Source organism: Cherax quadricarinatus, chromosome 10 (genome assembly GCF_038502225.1).
Source record: "Cherax quadricarinatus isolate ZL_2023a chromosome 10, ASM3850222v1, whole genome shotgun sequence".
In the NCBI taxonomy this organism is placed as follows: Eukaryota; Metazoa; Arthropoda; class Malacostraca; order Decapoda; family Parastacidae; genus Cherax; species Cherax quadricarinatus.
Window position 1 is genome coordinate 37,878,641 of NC_091301.1, and position 16,886 is coordinate 37,895,526.

At 45.4% G+C, this 16,886-nt stretch overlaps 1 protein-coding gene and 1 long non-coding RNA gene across 3 annotated transcripts in view; one reads left to right on the forward strand and one right to left on the reverse strand.

Moving 5' to 3' along the window:
• LOC138852519 (uncharacterized) overlaps window positions 1–7,106 on the reverse strand; it is a 389,852-nt gene extending 382,746 nt beyond the window's left edge. The window contains exons 1-2 of one of the 2 annotated variants that reach the window (XR_011391846.1): window positions 6,982–7,106; window positions 6,270–6,364 (exon numbers count right to left, since the gene is read on the reverse strand). This is a non-coding gene — a long non-coding RNA (uncharacterized lncRNA). Of the gene's footprint in view, window positions 1–6,269; window positions 6,365–6,499; window positions 6,723–6,981 lie in introns of those variants that run through there. The other variant, XR_011391845.1, reaches the window with a different exon arrangement.
• LOC128688062 (intraflagellar transport protein 74 homolog) overlaps window positions 1–16,886 on the forward strand; it is a 694,157-nt gene that overhangs the window by 278,261 nt on the left and 399,010 nt on the right. The gene's annotated exons all lie outside the window — the stretch shown is intronic.

Genomic DNA, 16,886 nt, shown 5'->3' on the forward strand with positions numbered 1-16,886 from the left:
CAACCGCCCAGCCTTGTCTGGGTGGGTCGACACCACCAGGCCAAGAGGCCAGTATGCCCTGGGCACCTTGGATTCTACTAGCACCAGGTCCCCTTCGCTTAGCATCATCTTATTTGCCTCGGGGTCTGCACCATAGAAATGTTCCCGCAGGGCTGTCAAGTAATCCCTGCGCCACAACTGGTTCCATTTGTCCAGGATGTTCACCAGTCTGTTGTGACTCCTGTGCAGTTCTTCATTGATGGGGGACCATCTGGCCCATAATAATCCAGCTCCTTGGAAGACTGACTCAAAACTGTGGGGAAGGGCTCAATCCTCCTTCCAAACAGCATGTGATTGGGGGTGAGAGCTTCCTGCTCGTCAATCCGATTTTACACATAGGTCAGAGGCCTGTTATTGACTCTTGCCTCTATCTCAGCTAACACTGTCCTCGGTTCATCAAAGCTCACTCTCCTGCCGTGCAAGACCTTCCGAATGCACCTTTTGACTGTGCCCACCATGTGTTCATAGAATCCTCCTTGCCAAGGCGCTCTGAGAACTGTGAACCTCCACTCGCACTCTATTCTCTTCAGATATTCTTGTACTTCTCCGTTGTCCCTAAGATTCCTGAAAACTTTATCGGCCACTCTGAAGCTCGTGCCATTGTCCGAGATAATCAATTGCGGGCACGAGAATCTGGCTGTAAACCTCCTGAATAACTTCACGAAAGTCTCTGTCGACATATCTTCCGCCAACTCCAAATGCACGGCTCGAGTAGTGGCACAAGTAAACAGGCAGACATATACTTTCTGAGGGCCCACCCTATCGTCTCCTGGGTTCTTCAACGTGATAGCCCCAGTATAGTCTATTCCCACAGTCTCAAAGGGCCTGCCACTATGTACCCACTCCTGAGGCAGCGGTGGTGGACCTGGGTATGGTAGGGTCCCCCCATCTTACCGCCGGCAGACCGTGCAACTCTTTAGCATCTTTTTGACGGCAGCTCAGCCCTTCAGTACCCAGTAATTCTGACGTAGGCAGGTGAGGGTATCTCCAAACCCCCCATGTAAGGTCCTCTGATGGGCATCTTGTATCAATAGCTCTGATGCCCATCCCTCCTTTCCCAGTAACACGGGATGTTTGGCCCCATAGCTGAGCTCAGAGTTTTGTATTCTTCCCCTGCATCTTATTAGCCCATCATGATCTAGGAACAATCCCAATGAGTGGACCAATTTACTGTTCCCTGAGTCGTTGTTGGACACACGTCCTGACGCCATAACCTGTTGCCCTGTCGCCAGTACTTCCAGCACTCCTGGAAACCTCTCCCTTTGGTACTGCCTTATCCAATATTCTGTCGACCTTGGCTTACCTTGTCATGCAGCTTCCTCACAAATCGAAATACCATTTCCGTGACTCCTATAAGTTTCCTCCAAGAGGAGTAGCGTCTGGGGTCAAATAATTCAGTGTCGGGTTCCCCCACAAAGTGTACTATGCTGCTGGTTGTCTCCTCGAATTTCTGCTCTGGCCAGCAATCCTTTGCCGGTAACCAGTCTGGGCCTTTGAACCAAATCTCGCTTTTACTCAGCTTTTTGTGTGTCACCCCTCGGCTTATCAGGTAGGCTGGATTTTGATCTGTAGGCACGTACAGAATTGTTTACATTGACTGTAGCTCCCGTATCTCCTTTACCCGATTCCTGACATAGGGGAGCTTAGACCTGTCGTTCTGGACCCACTGTAAGGCCACCTCTGAGTCTGTCCATACATAGGTGTGTGTCACCCTCAGGTTACTCAACACCTCTACGTACTTCCCCAGTCTTGCTCCCAGCAACATCGCCGTGAGCTCTAGCTTTGGGATCGAGCAATCCTTCAGGGGTGTCACCCGCGCACGACTTGTGGCCAGACTGACCTGGTCCCCGGCCACCAAATACGCTACTGCCCCATAAGCCCTGGAGGAGGCATCACAGAAGACATGCAAGTCATAGTCCCACCCGGTGCACCCGATGGACCTAGGGAATGTGAACTCATGCAATTCTGCTAGATCTCTGCTAACCAGATCCCACTCCTGGCAGACTGTTTCTGGCAGTGGGTCGTCCCAACCTAGGTTCAGCTCCCAGGTCTGTTGCACTAGCATCCTCCCTCGAATGGTGATGGGTGTCAACAAACCCAAAGGATCAAAGGCAGTCTGCACTTTACTCAGCAAGGGCCTCCTGGTCAGCTTCCCTTCCCCATCACATTTCCTCTTTAGCCTATGTCTGTCTTCCTTGATTTCCCACTCCAGTCCCAACACTGACGTTACCTCAGGTACTGAGTAGCCAGCATAGTCATGTTCCACCGTGCCTCACAGCATTGGATTGTTTGTCACCCATTCTCTCAATGGCATGTTAGCTGAGAGCATCTCCTGATTAGATTCTCGGTAAATGTCCACCAACAGCCTTTCATCTGAGGTGGTACCTTGCATGTTGTCTACGTAAAATAGGGTCTTAAGTAATTCTTTAAGTGGGCTGTTACAGTTCGCAAGGTGGTAGTCTATGGTGGCCTGTAATAGGAATGGTGAACTAGTGGCGCCAAACAACACTGCCCTGAATCTGTAGGTATCATACCCTTGCTTGGGCACCTCCCTGTTAGCCAACCACAAGAACCTTGTGTAGTCCCTGTCTTGTGGCTGCAACCCAATACGTAGGAAGGCCTTGCTAATATCTGCCACATAGGCATACTGTTCTGTCCTGAATCTCAACAACACATCTGCTAATTTCTGCATCAGGGAGGGCCCTGTGAGCATGCAGTCGTTCAACGATGGCTCTTGGGGACTCGCCTGTGAGCTGCAGTTGAAGACCACTCTGATGAGAGTGGTTACTGACTCCTTGGTGACTGCCATGTGTGGAAGATAATGGGTGTTTTCCCCAGGGCTAGCATTGGGCACTTTCTCAATGAACCCAAGGGCCAACTGTTCCTTAATAATATCATCATATTTCCCCACCAGACCCTTCTTGGTCAGGCTGTTTACCAATGAATTCAACTGACCCTGTGCCTTCTTGAAATTAGTGGGCAGCGTTGGGTGTACCGGTTTCCCTGGGAGTCGCACCCAGTACTGTCTGTCCCTGAACTGCACATGGTTCAAGTAATCTCGATACGTCCCTTCGTGTTCAGGGGGCAGCTGGTCACCCTTAATCCCTACTACATCCAGGTCCCATAGTTTATGGACCGGCTCACTGTCGGATATGCCAACGTGCGTCTCTGACAGGTCTTCGTGCACCCCAATCCGCATCACCAGTACAGCCTCAGTCGCTGTAATACCGGAGCCCTCCTTTCCCGGGGTCACCGGGAAGTGAGCTGGTACCCTGCCTCCTATGATGTACTCCGCTGGAGTCCTGTACAAGCCAACACCCTCCTTGATAACTCTTCTCGTGGACACGAACTCGTCTATGTAATCTCCTCCTACCAAGATTCCTACATTACTAACAGTTGTCTGTAGCAATGTCTGGTTCCGCTAGCTTCACATCCAACTCCCTCAAACGTTTGACTGCTGCAGCCAGTCCCTTAGTGGTAATGATATTGGGCAGCCTCTTCACTATCAAGGCTGAAATTTCCTGTCGATGCCCGGCTAACCTGACCGTCATATTGACTACTGGATAAGACCTGGGTGGGACTTCCCCACAAAACCCTTCCACCTTCATGCCAACTTTACCACCTGTCTTCAGCTTCAACCTAGTTGCTAGACTCTCTGTTATAAAGGATCTCTGTGTCCCACTGTCGAAGAACAAACGGGTCGTTTCAGACTTCTTCCCATTCGTAACCACCGCCATTATGGTGGGCAAGGCCACCGAACCTTGAAACTGCTCACCAGAACAAATTCCCGGTGCCGCCCTCACCACACTTATCACTACTTCAGACTCGTCCTTGCTCTCCGCCCTTTCTTGCGGTTTGCTCACCTTAGCTTGTGCTGATCTGGTGTCATTAGGACACAGTGCACTGTGGTGCTTACCTTTCCGGCAGCCCCGACACTCATTGAGTTGGGCGCTACAGTCCCTGGCAAAATGTTCTCCACAACACTTGAAACACAGTCTCAACTCCCTTAGTCGTTGAACCCTTTTGTGATAGGTGGTGAAGCTTGAGCACCCTGAACTAGCGTGTTCTCCTTCACAAAACAAGCACTGTCTCATACTGGCCGTTTTAGTGGCTTCTCCCTTGGCCCTCTGGGTGGAGGACTCGCCCTGGGCATAATACGTGCCGACCCTAGTAGGAGGTGGTTTAGGTCTATCTCTCGAATGTCTGGGGAAGTTGACTGACTTCTCCTTGGTAGGTAATTTCTCCCCCTGACCTACGCTCAGGTGAGATATGAGATCCCCCAACCTTTCAATAATTTGTTGTATCGTGAACCTATTCGTCCGATATTTTAAGTGTAACTCACGCACTGTAGTGCTAGCCAGTTTCCTCTGAATCACCTGGCTAAGGACCCATTCTGAATCATCCTCATCATGCAAATCTCTGAAACTATTTGTCAAGCTCAAAATTTCAATACGGAACTTCTCTAGGCTTTGACGGTCATGTCGGCAAGCCTCTAGATCCAACAACCGATAAAGTATGGCCGCTTTTATCTCTTCAGTGTTGCCAAATATGTCTTCTAATTGGTCTTTGGCATGTTGGTAGTTAGTGTCAGTAATCTGGTAGTGCCGGACCAAGTCTAAGGCTTTACCCTTGAGCTGTGACCGCAAATGCTGCAATTTGACGGCATCTGACAAATCATTCCTGTCATCTATCTGGTCTTTAAACTGATCCCAGAAAGCAATGTACTCAGTTAGGGTTCCGTCAAATGTCGGTAAATTCAACTGAGGCAACCTGGGCAACATACTGACAGGTGTGTGGCTGTTTGGGGTACCTGCGGTGTTCGACACCACCCTTGGAATACTAGCCTTTAATATACTTAACTTATCTTTGTACGTATTCATCTCCTGTTGACAATCTACATCATCCTTAGTGAATTCATCCAGAGCCTGCCGAAGACTATCCTGGGATTCCTCATCCTCAATAGCCTGTAGCTCATATGCTGAGAATGTTTGTTCGTAGGCTTCCCATTTTTCCCCCAAACGCTTCAAGCAGTCTTGCAAATCATCGCAGTCTACTTTACTGTGTTGGCAAGTAGCCTTGCACCTGTTGTGCATTCTGTTCAGATGCCCTTTGTATGCCGCCACTGATCGCTTTAATTTTGCTAACACTGAACCAGACTCTTCTGAACTCCCATCTGCCATTGTCGAGGCTTAATGAGGAGTGTGACACTAATTGTACTTTACCCAGTCCACCCCACAGCATGTCACGGTGTTAGGTAAGAATGAACAAGTCTCAAGGCTCCTCAACAGGTTTAACGATTTCCTTTGTTATATCAACTCTGACTTAAAATGTACACTGTTAGCTCTCAAATCCCAATCAAAATGTGTATCAGTGTTAAAGCTTAACCTAGCAATTTCCTGTACAATGCCAGCAAATGATTACAGGACTTAACCTAGTCTCAGGTACAATTCACAAATCCCACATTAAAAATTAATCAAAGACAATGAAAATCACACAAAATGCAGTATACAAATTAAAAAATCACTTAATTCGCACAAATAAATTCAACAATTCAACTTGTGAAACAGTAAATGAATAATGTATGTAACCAGTTTGGCCTGTGCCCAACTTACTCAGTCTAGCGTGGATGGTTGGATAAGGTAAATCCTAACCTAACTAGTGTGCTGTAGCTTAAACCTGGCTTTAGAACTCCCTGTAAATAATAACTAGGTTAAATCTGTCCTAGCTACTATAACTGTTGTAAATATTGCACAAGCCTAGCCTAACTGTGGCTACCTTGCAAATCCACTGTAAGTAATTAACACACAAGTCTCCTACTCTGGATTACTTGTAATCACTGTAAATAATTAAATTCACAAGCTTCTCGAGCCTACCTGGCCTTCCTGTAAATTACTGCAAATAACAACTTCTGTGTATAGTCAGCTTGTCCTAGCCTCTGTGTAACTCTGGGCCTAGGTGTACTAACTTAACCTAATTCTTAAACTGGTTCCTAATTGTGGCCTACCTATGTTAATTTTAACCTAGCTATTCCACATCACGGTTTCAAAGGACCACTTGTGAAAATTTGTCTGGACTGCCTCCAAGTGAGTCGCCTACCCTGGCAAGCTCTGTTGACACCGAACTCTGAGGTCGGTACCTAAGTCTCACAAGTGGCTTATAGGACAGATTTTCATAAATGACTGATGTTGCAAGAAATCTCGCCTGCATGCACGTTTAAAGGATTAACTTACTTGGTGTTGCAGCATATATCCTGATCTTCAACCTCCCTAAGCTTAGCCCCTTTGGACTTCTCCTCAGAACCACGTGCAACCGGGAGCCTTAATTCCTGCAATATTCAATTGTTATTAGTGACCTGCCTGCACCTCAGAAATTCCTATATCCAAGGGGATGTGTATCCCCTAGTATAACTATGCAGACATGGACACTAGCTTCTAGGCTGACAAGAGACGCTGGTATGTACTGGGCATGCACTACTAGCTGCACAAAGGCCCACAGTTCAACTCACTCACAACTTTCCCCAGAAACTGGCCAGAATCCTACGAAAGAGTGGAGGTCTTGTCTTACTGTATGGGCCTGACAGAGGAGGTCATCTACGGTATATTGAGGTGCCTCCACCAGGTTTCCCCAGATCTCATATGTGAGGACACGTGGGGGGCGCCGCCTGCTGATCACAGCACGTCTTGTCCAGGTGATGTCTGGTCATAAAAGAACGAGCTGGCGTCTTCGAGACCCACGCCTCGTCGTTCAAACTTGGTCTGCCAGTTCTCCCTAGCTAACTTAACCTAGTGTTTGCCTACATTATCGGCCTATTACTACCTTTGTTAAGGTCTTAGGTCTACATTATTATTATCTACAGTTGCCTCAATAATCCTAATATTAGTGTACTAACAGTAAAACTACCTACTTCTTCCCTGAAGGGTAAATCTATAAATTAAGTAGTACCTCCCATCCACCTTGGCCAATCCGGGAGAGAATGTTTGTGTTTTGGGTTGGGTGTAAGGGCCCTCGAACGGTGTGTTTTTCCCCATTGGGACTTCTCGGACCGAATAAGTTCCAACACCTGGAGACTGTTTCGTGGGTCAATGCCCTTTCGGCCCGGTCTGTGACCAGGCCTCATGGTGGATCAAGGCCTGATCAACCAGGCTGTTACTGTTGGCCGCACACAGTCCGATGTACGAACCACAGCCCGGCTGGTCAGGTACTGACTTTAGGTGGCTGTCCAGTGCTTTCTTGAAGACAGCCAAAGATCTCTATTGGTAATCCCCCTTATGTATGCTGGGAGGCAGTTGAACAGTCTTGGGCCCCTGACACTTATTGTGTTGTCTTTTATTGTTCTAGTGGCGCCCCTGTTTTTAATTGGGGGGATGTTGCATCATCTGCTGAGTCTTTTGCTTTTATAGGGAGTGATCTTCGTGTGCAAATTTGGTACTAATCCCTCTAGGATTTTCCAAGTGTATATAATCATGTATCTCTGCCGCCTGCATTCTAGGGAGTACAGGTCGAGGAACTTCAACAGTTCCCAGTCATTTAAGTGGTTTTATCACACTTATGTATGCTGTGAAGGTTCTCTGTACATTTTCTAGATCAGCAATTTCACTTGCCTTGAAAGTGCTGTTAGATGACCTCCTTCCACACTTCGATTCCCTAAAGACAACCTTCTCCTGTATTATTCTCACTGAAACATGGCTTAAACAGGACACAATAGATATCTTCTCATTACCAGGATACAAAGCTATCCACAACTGCAGACCATACCAAGATGGGGAGGGGGATTATAGCCATCTCTTACTCTAATGAACTATCATGTAACACCACTTGTTATAGTGATGAATATACAGAATACATTTTCGCAAATTTTCCTGTAAAATACTTTAAGACTCCTATAACAATCGGTGCCATTTACAGGATTCCTCATACAAATATCCCAAATTCTGGCTATAAATTAAAGACACTAAAAACAAACAACCAAATGAACAAGCACCACCTTCTCTTAGCCGGAGACTTCAATATTAACAACATTAACTTTGGCCTACTAGATGATCAGCCAGTAACTGATTTCAATAACAATGTAAACAACACACTTCTCATACCAACAATAACTAAACCAGCCAGGCTGACTGAGACAAGTGCAACCATAATTGACCATATATTGACTAATATACTTGCTCCCCTTAAGTCAGGGATAATCACAGCCAGCACTACTGACCACTACCTCACCTTTCCTCTGGAAAACAAGGACTCATTTAAACTCTATGACGAGGCTTCAATAAGTAACTTCACAAGAGCTAGGTATGGTTGCCTGGCCTACAGAATTCTTCAATGCTAATGATATCGATGATTGGATAGATTTATTTCTTAACAAACTACTTAGACTATATAGCAATCTTTGTCCTATCAAAATGAAACAGATTACGAATAATCGGCTAGGTTGCCCATGGCTAACCAACAGTATACTGAGATCCATTGATAAGAAATATCAATATGAAAAGCAATATAGACAGGGCTTAATAAACAAAGATATTGTTAAACATTACGCATCAGTCCTCACCAAACTAATGAGAAAGGCTAGGCAACTGTACTACTCCAATAGATTCACCAAAACAAGAGGAGATACAAAAAAAAGACCTGGAAAACGCTCTCTCAGATTCTGGGCACCCACAAACTGAAAAAAAAATCTTGGGATATTGTCCTAACTAAACCGAATAAAACCCAACTACAGCCTATTGATACAGTTAACAAGATAAATGACTTTTCTCAACCATAGCATCAAATCTCGCCAGCAAAATCCCAGGTACTAATGTCCGAGCAAGTGATTACTTAGATGGGAATTTCCCAGCCTCCTTCTATCTTGCACCCACCAAGGCCACAGAAGTCACTACGATAATTAAGTCATTTAAAAATAAATCAGGAAATTTGGCCCAAGTTCCTCCATTATTGTACAAACGAGCGGCTCATGTTCTCTCACCTGCTATTTCATTATTCTATAACAAGTCACTAGAAACTAGCACTTTCCCGGCACTACTCAAGACAGCAAGGGTCACACCAATACACAAAGTTGGTGACCCCACAGATGTAAACAACTATAGGCCAATATCAAACTTAGCGTTGCTATTCAAAATCATAGAGAAACTTGTACACAAGAGATTATATTCCTTTATAACAGCACAAAGCATCTTCAACCCCTGCCAATTTGGCTTCAGGAAAAGCAAAAGCAAAAATGACGCAATTGTAGAAATGCTAAACCTGCTTTACACAGCACTTAAAAAAAAATGCTTATCCATTAGGATTCTTCATCAACCTAAGGAAAGTTTTTGATACAGTAGACCATAGCATCCTACTCCACAAACTTGATCACTATGGCATAAGAGGCCATGCACTTACATATTTCAAATCCTACCTTACTAACAGGCATCAATACGTCTATATTAAGGACACAACCTCATCATTAAGACAACTGGATACTGCAATACCGCAGTGAAGTATCCTTGGTACCCCGCTCTTCCTCAATACATCAATGATCTTCCTAATGTATCACAAGTCATTGTCCTCATCGCTCTCGGGCCGTGTGGGCAGGCTGCGCAGTAGCTCCTGAATCAACTGGTTTTCTGTGCAGTTTTTCTGTCAGTACTTTCATAATGGCGTAAAGTGGACGTAGGCATGTCAACACTGTCTGTCTTGAACTTGTGAATGGTTCGCTCAACAGTCAGAACACCCATCTTTTGCTGACGGCGATATTAAGAAATACGTATGGCATCACAAATGAGGAGCTCTATGGAGTGTCGTAGAATGGTATTTCGAGGCTATTCATCAAATTCCGGCAGAGCAGCACTTATGAAAATATGGTGGCCAGGTACCAGGATGTGGTTAAGCCGGTTAACCCTGGTGTTAATGTTCGCCTTCATGATGTATCATGGTTTTACACCTGGATCAAGGTGCATAATGTTCCTTTTGAAGCTGACGAGAGTGATTTAAGGAATGTTTTTGGACGTTATGGTACGGTGCATTTGGCGACATTGGGACGTTGGCGTGATGGACCACTTGTTGGTATGCCAGAAGGGTAGTTTTCCCTTAAAATGTCCCTTAAGCACCCTATACCAACGTACTTGGTGATGGAGGACTTCCGCACTCAAGTCTTCATTACGTACACGGGTCAGAGGCGTACGTGTCGACTTTGTGGGACACATGACCACATCGCAGCGCAATGTCCTACGTGACGAGGAAGATCAATGGCTGATACAAGGACTGATGATGCACTGAAGCAGCAAACATACGCTATGGCAACGCAGCGTGAGTCTCTGGCACGGGAGACGTGGAGTGAGGAGGTAGAGAGGGAGACAGCGTTGTCTTCTGCATGTATGACCCTACCTGGCGTTGGAGAGGACATAGGCTTGGTGTCGGGGACGGCCGAGGATGACTCTGTAATTGCTCAGGATGTAATGGAGGCATCCATTCAGGAGGCTCTGAATGAATTGTTGGACGTTTCGGCGTCTGCGAGGATCCATGCTGGGCTGGAAAATGAGAGTGTAGAGGCAAGGGCAGGAGGCCCCAACGTGCAGGTCGCGTGTGGTGTGGAAGCACAACAGGTTGTAGTTGTGGATGTTCACAGGGATAATAGTCTAGAGGAGGATATGGTTGCAGATCGTAGCTCTCGCAAGAGAGCTGCTGTGATAACCGATAGTGATGACGTTTTGACTCCTGGGCAAAGGTCTGGGAAAAAAGCATGGCACGATATGACCCGTAGAGATACGGGTGGAACAAAGTGTGTTCAGCATGTAAAAGGGGAAGGCACAGGGGGGTGTGGGGGTAGAGGTGGGGGTGCTCGTGAAGGATTTAAGAGTGTTAAGGTCTCTAAAGGCAAGCCTCCATTGAATCTTTCAAGTGTATTACCTTAAATATTAACGGGTTGAAGTCAGTAGATAAATGTAAGAGTCTGGAGGTGTTTTTTAAAGAGATATGTACCTGATGTTTTGTTCCTGCAAGAACACAATTACAAATCATTGGGAGAGTTAATGATTGATGGATACGATGTGTACATGGGTTGCTCTGCACGATTGAAAGGTGTTGTGGCATTGTTAATTAAAGAAGCTAGCCCGTTTTCTCTGCAAAGATGTGAGGTAGGGGAGGAGGGGTGGGTGGTTCGGGTGGATGGAGCATGGGGTGGGGTACAAGTGGGTTTCATAGGGGTGTATGGGCCTGTGGAAGGAGACATGGGCGTCAAAAATAAGTTCTTTAGGGACGTCCTTGTTTACCATTTAAGATCGCTGCCAGTCGTAAAGATTCTAGGAGGTGATTGGAACTGTATTGTTCGACATAAGGACGTAGAACCTAGAGGAAGGCTTTTTTTTTCGGGGTATTTAGAGGATCTGTTGCGAGGTGTGAATGTAGTGGATGTGGGAGGGGAGGAGGTGGGTGGGGTCATGCATACGTTCATTAGGCGTGATTATGCGGCGAGGCTGGATCGAATCTATGTTTCTTGGGGAGTGAGGGTAAGCAGTGTTTGTGCATTGAATGTGAGCTTCTCTGATCATAAAGGGGTTCTGGTGGACTTGGATTGGGAGGGATTGCCAAAGTGTTTCAGGGGTTATTGGAAGTTGAATGTTGGGTTATTGTACAAAGGGGGTGGGAGGGAATCTTTTGAAAGTGCTTGGAGGAGATGGTGGGCAGACTGTAGGGTGGGGGTAGACATCCTTGAGTGGTGGGACACGGTTGGTAAGGGGAAGATGAGGGATTTTTATCAGAAGCGGGGAAAGGAAGAGCGGAGATTTCAATATGGTGTTTTACATTCCCTTGAAGGTCAACTGCAGGAATGCTATATGGGAGGGGGGGGTGAGTATCTGGTGGCTGAGATTGAGGGTTTAAAACAATTGATTAGGGACATTCAAAATCGTGAATTTGATGCAGCACGAATCGCGGGAGGAATAGATGAGGTTTTATGGGGCGACTGTCCTTTGGCATGTCTCGAGAGAGCAGGGAAAACGTCGCAGGGGCACAGAATTAATGAGCTTAAGTGTTCAGAAGCAATTGGAGGGGTATCGTCAAGGGCAGGTGCTCATGTCAACAGAGGGTATGGGTTGCTATGTGGATGCATGGTACGAGATGCATGGCAAAAGAGTGGGGGTTAATAATGAGGTGCTAGGGGAAATGGGTGAATGGGTATGTTGTAATCTCGAGCATAAGGATCGGTTGAATCTGAGTGGACCTATAAGCGAGGAGGAGATTAGATTGGCAGTGGAGAGTATGAGTGTGGGAAAATCACTGGGGATTGATGGTATTCCTTGTGATTTTTATAAGGAAAACTGGGAATGTTTGCGTGATTTTTAGTGGTTTTATTTAATGCTATGAAAACCAAGGGTAGATTGGGGGAACAGCAACGTACGGGTGTTGTGGTCATGGTCCCGAAAAAGAAGTCTTGTAATTACGTACATGATTATCGATCGATATCTTTAATGTGTGGTGATTACAAGATCTTTGCTAAAATGTTAGGGAATAGGATGAAAAGGGTTCTTGACAAAGTTTTGGATGAGGGTCAATATGGTGTGCCTGGGCGATCAATGTGTGTGGGGCAAGGGATCATACATAGGTTTATAGACGAAAGTGGGGGGGGAAATAAAGGTGGGGTATTAGCATTAGATTGGCATGCGACATATGACTGTATGGAGCGTGAGGCACTGTTGAAGTTAATGCAGTGGCAAGGGTTTGGGAGGGAAATCGTCAGTTGGGCAAAGGTGTTGCATGAGCAGGCTATGGTATGGGTGCAGGTAAATGGTAGGCTAGGAAAACTAGTTAGGATGGCTTGAGGCAAGGGTGCCCTGTGTCGCAGCTTCTCTTTGCGTTGATTCAGGATCCGTTCTATAGGGCTGTGCGAGGGAGTGTGAGGGAGGGAGTGAAGAGAGATGAAGTGGCGGTGGAACCAGGGATCGTGGGTTATGTGGATGATACCACGGTTCTATTTAGAAGGTCACAGGACTTACGAAAGGTGAGTGAATTGGTGGAACGTTTTGGAAGGGCAACAGGGATGACGGTTAATAGGGAAAAGTCTATGCTTATGAGGGTGGGGGATGGCGTGGGTGGGGCTCTAGGACAGGAAGAAGGCTGGCCCCTGGTGTGTCAAATTAAGGTGCGTGGGGTTGTTCATATGGGAAACCTTCAGGAAGCGAGGGAGGTGAATTCGGGAGAAGCTGTGGATAGGGTTCTGGGTAGATTGGCGAGATTGCATACAGGAGGACTGACGTTACATCAGCATGCTATTGTGGTGAATGTGCTTTTGTATGGTAAGCTGTGGCATGTGGTAGGTATATATCCATTGAATCCGTGTGATGAGAAGCGTCTGTTGAAGCGTGTATATCGATATATTTGGGGTTCGGGTTGTGACTGGTTATCGAGAGATGTTGTGTGTCTTCCGGCATGCCGGGGAGGGCTGGGGTTAATGGCGTTGCATCAAAGGATGTTGGGCATGTATGTTAAACACAGTTATTTGAGGGAGGGTAGGGTTGCAGGCACAGGTTTGGCATGGGTTCGAAGGGATTTGGAGCGTTGGATGAGGGGTAGAGATGTCCAGATGTGTGAGGGAATGTTGAGGTTATTAATTTATGCACGAGACCCACGCAGGGTCAAGATAGGAAGACTGGCTCAGGTGGGTGGTAGGGAGGTGGTTGCTAAGGTGGAAGGTATATATCCGATGTATGCGTGGAGTGATATATGGGGCCGTTTAAAAGGGTTACAATTGAAGGCAATGGTAAGGGAGGTAATGTTTAAATTTCTCCACAATATATTACCGTCTGGAGAAGTGTTGGCAAATAGGCGTGTGCAGGAGGGTGGGGAGTGTTGTGTGTGTGGAGACATTGACACTGTCTTTCATGCGGTATTTTTTTGTGCGAGGTTGGAACCAGTGAGGAAGTGGTTTAGTAGGGTTTTACGTATGGTGGGTGGAGGTGGGATTAGCGTTTTAAGAGCGTTAAGTTTAGATGTGGGGAAGGGGGTTGCTGGTACAGAACGCAATGGGTTATCTAGTCACGGACTTTGTGTATACGTCATGGGCTTACTGACATGTGTCAGTAAGGGAGAGAATCAGGGCACTGGCAGCGATATTTTATGGGACGCAACAGAGGAATAAGGACATCACTGGGAGCAGGTGGCATTTAACCTTTTCGGAGGGATATCGTAGCTTCCGCTTCAGGGATTTATGGGCGTTGCAATCTTAAGGGGTAAAATGAGGCTGGCTTCTTGAGGTATGCGTGGGCGTGAGTGATGCTTTTGATAAGTAAAGGTGTGGCGTATGGTGTAATAGTTGTTCGGTAAGCTTGGTTAGTTTCAGAAGACTGCTTAGTTAAGGTTAATAAGATATAATGCTGTAGATGACTGTGAAACAAAAACCTGTAACTGTTTTGCATGATGGTAGGATTGCTGGTTTTCTTTTTCTGTCTCATAAACACGCTAAGATAACAGGGATATCTTGCTACTCCTACTTACACTTTGGTCACACTTCACAGACACGCACATGCATATATATATATATACATACATCTAGGTTTTTCTCCTTTTTCTAAATAGCTCTTGTTCTTTTTTATTTCTTCTATTGTCCATGGGGAAGTGGAAAAGAATCTTTCCTCCGTAAGCCATGCGTGTCGTATGAGGCGACTAAAATGCCGGGAGCAATGGGCTAGTAACCCCTTCTCCTGTATACAATTACTAAAAAAGAGAAGAAGAAAAACTTTATAAAACTGGGTTGCTTAAATGTGCGTGGATGTAGTGCGGATGACAAGAAACAGATGATTGCTGATGTTATGAATGAAAAGAAGTTGGATGTCCTGGCCCTAAGCGAAACAAAGCTGAAGGGGGTAGGAGAGTTTCAGTGGGGGGAAATAAATGGGATTAAATCTGGAGTATCTGAGAGAGTTAGAGCAAAGGAAGGGGTAGCAGTAATGTTAAATGATCAGTTATGGAAGGAGAAAAGAGAATATGAATGTGTAAATTCAAGAATTATGTGGATTAAAGTAAAGGTTGGATGCGAGAAGTGGGTCATAATAAGCGTGTATGCACCTGGAGAAGAGAGGAATGCAGAGGAGAGAGAGAGATTTTGGGAGATGTTAAGTGAATGTATAGGAGCCTTTGAACCAAGTGAGAGAGTAATTGTGGTAGGGGACTTGAATGCTAAAGTAGGAGAAACTTTTAGAGAGGGTGTGGTAGGTAAGTTTGGGGTGCCAGGTGTAAATGATAATGGGAGCCCTTTGATTGAACTTTGTATAGAAAGGGGTTTAGTTATAGGTAATACATATTTTAAGAAAAAGAGGATAAATAAGTATACACGATATGATGTAGGGCGAAATGACAGTAGTTTGTTGGATTATGTATTGGTAGATAAAAGACTGTTGAGTAGACTTCAGGATGTACATGTTTATAGAGGGGCCACAGATATATCAGATCACTTTCTAGTTGTAGCTACACTGAGAGTAAAAGGTAGATGGGATACAAGGAGAATAGAAGCATCAGGGAAGAGAGAGGTGAAGGTTTATAAACTAAAAGAGGAGGCAGTTAGGGTAAGATATAAACAGCTATTGGAGGATAGATGGGCTAATGAGAGCATAGGCAATGGGGTCGAAGAGGTATGGGGTAGGTTTAAAAATGTAGTGTTAGAGTGTTCAGCAGAAGTTTGTGGTTACAGGAAAGTGGGTGCAGGAGGGAAGAGGAGCGATTGGTGGAATGATGATGTAAAGAGAGTAGTAAGGGAGAAAAAGTTAGCATATGAGAAGTTTTTACAAAGTAGAAGTGATGCAAGGAGGGAAGAGTATATGGAGAAAAAGAGAGAAGTTAAGAGAGTGGTGAAGCAATGTAAAAAGAGAGCAAATGAGAGAGTGGGTGAGATGTTATCAACAAATTTTGTTGAAAATAAGAAAAAGTTTTGGAGTGAGATTAACAAGTTAAGAAAGCCTAGAGAACAAATGGATTTGTCAGTTAAAAATAGGAGAGGAGAGTTATTAAATGGAGAGTTAGAGGTATTGGGAAGATGGAAGGAATATTTTGAGGAATTGTTAAATGTTGATGAAGATAGGGAAGCTGTGATTTCGTGTATAGGGCAAGGAGGAATAACATCTTGTAGGAGTGAGGAAGAGCCAGTTGTGAGTGTGGGGGAAGTTTGTGAGGCAGTAGGTAAAATGAAAGGGGGTAAGGCAGCCGGGATTGATGGGATAAAGATAGAAATGTTAAAAGCAGGTGGGGATATAGTTTTGGAGTGGTTGGTGCAATTATTTAATAAATGTATGGAAGAGGGTAAGGTACCTAGGGATTGGCAGAGAGCATGCATAGTTCCTTTGTATAAAGGCAAAGGGGATAAAAGAGAGTGCAAAAATTATAGGGGGATAAGTCTGTTGAGTGTACCTGGTAAAGTGTATGGCAGAGTTATAATTGAAAGAATTAAGAGTAAGACGGAGAATAGGATAGCAGATGAACAAGGAGGCTTTAGGAAAGGTAGGGGGTGTGTGGACCAGGTGTTTACAGTGAAACATATAAGTGAACAGTATTTAGATAAGGCTAAAGAGGTCTTTGTGGCATTTATGGATTTGGAAAAGGCGTATGACAGGGTGGATAGGGGGGCAATGTGGCAGATGTTGCAAGTGTATGGTGTAGGAGGTAGGTTACTGAAAGCAGTGAAGAGTTTTTACGAGGATAGTGAGGCTCAAGTTAGAGTATGTAGGAAAGAGGGAAATTTTTTCCCAGTAAAAGTAGGCCTTAGACAAGGATGTGTGATGTCACCGTGGTTGTTTAATATATTTATAGATGGGGTTGTAAGAGAAGTAAATGCGAGGGTCTTGGCAAGAGGCGTGGAGTTAAAAGATAAAGAATCACACACA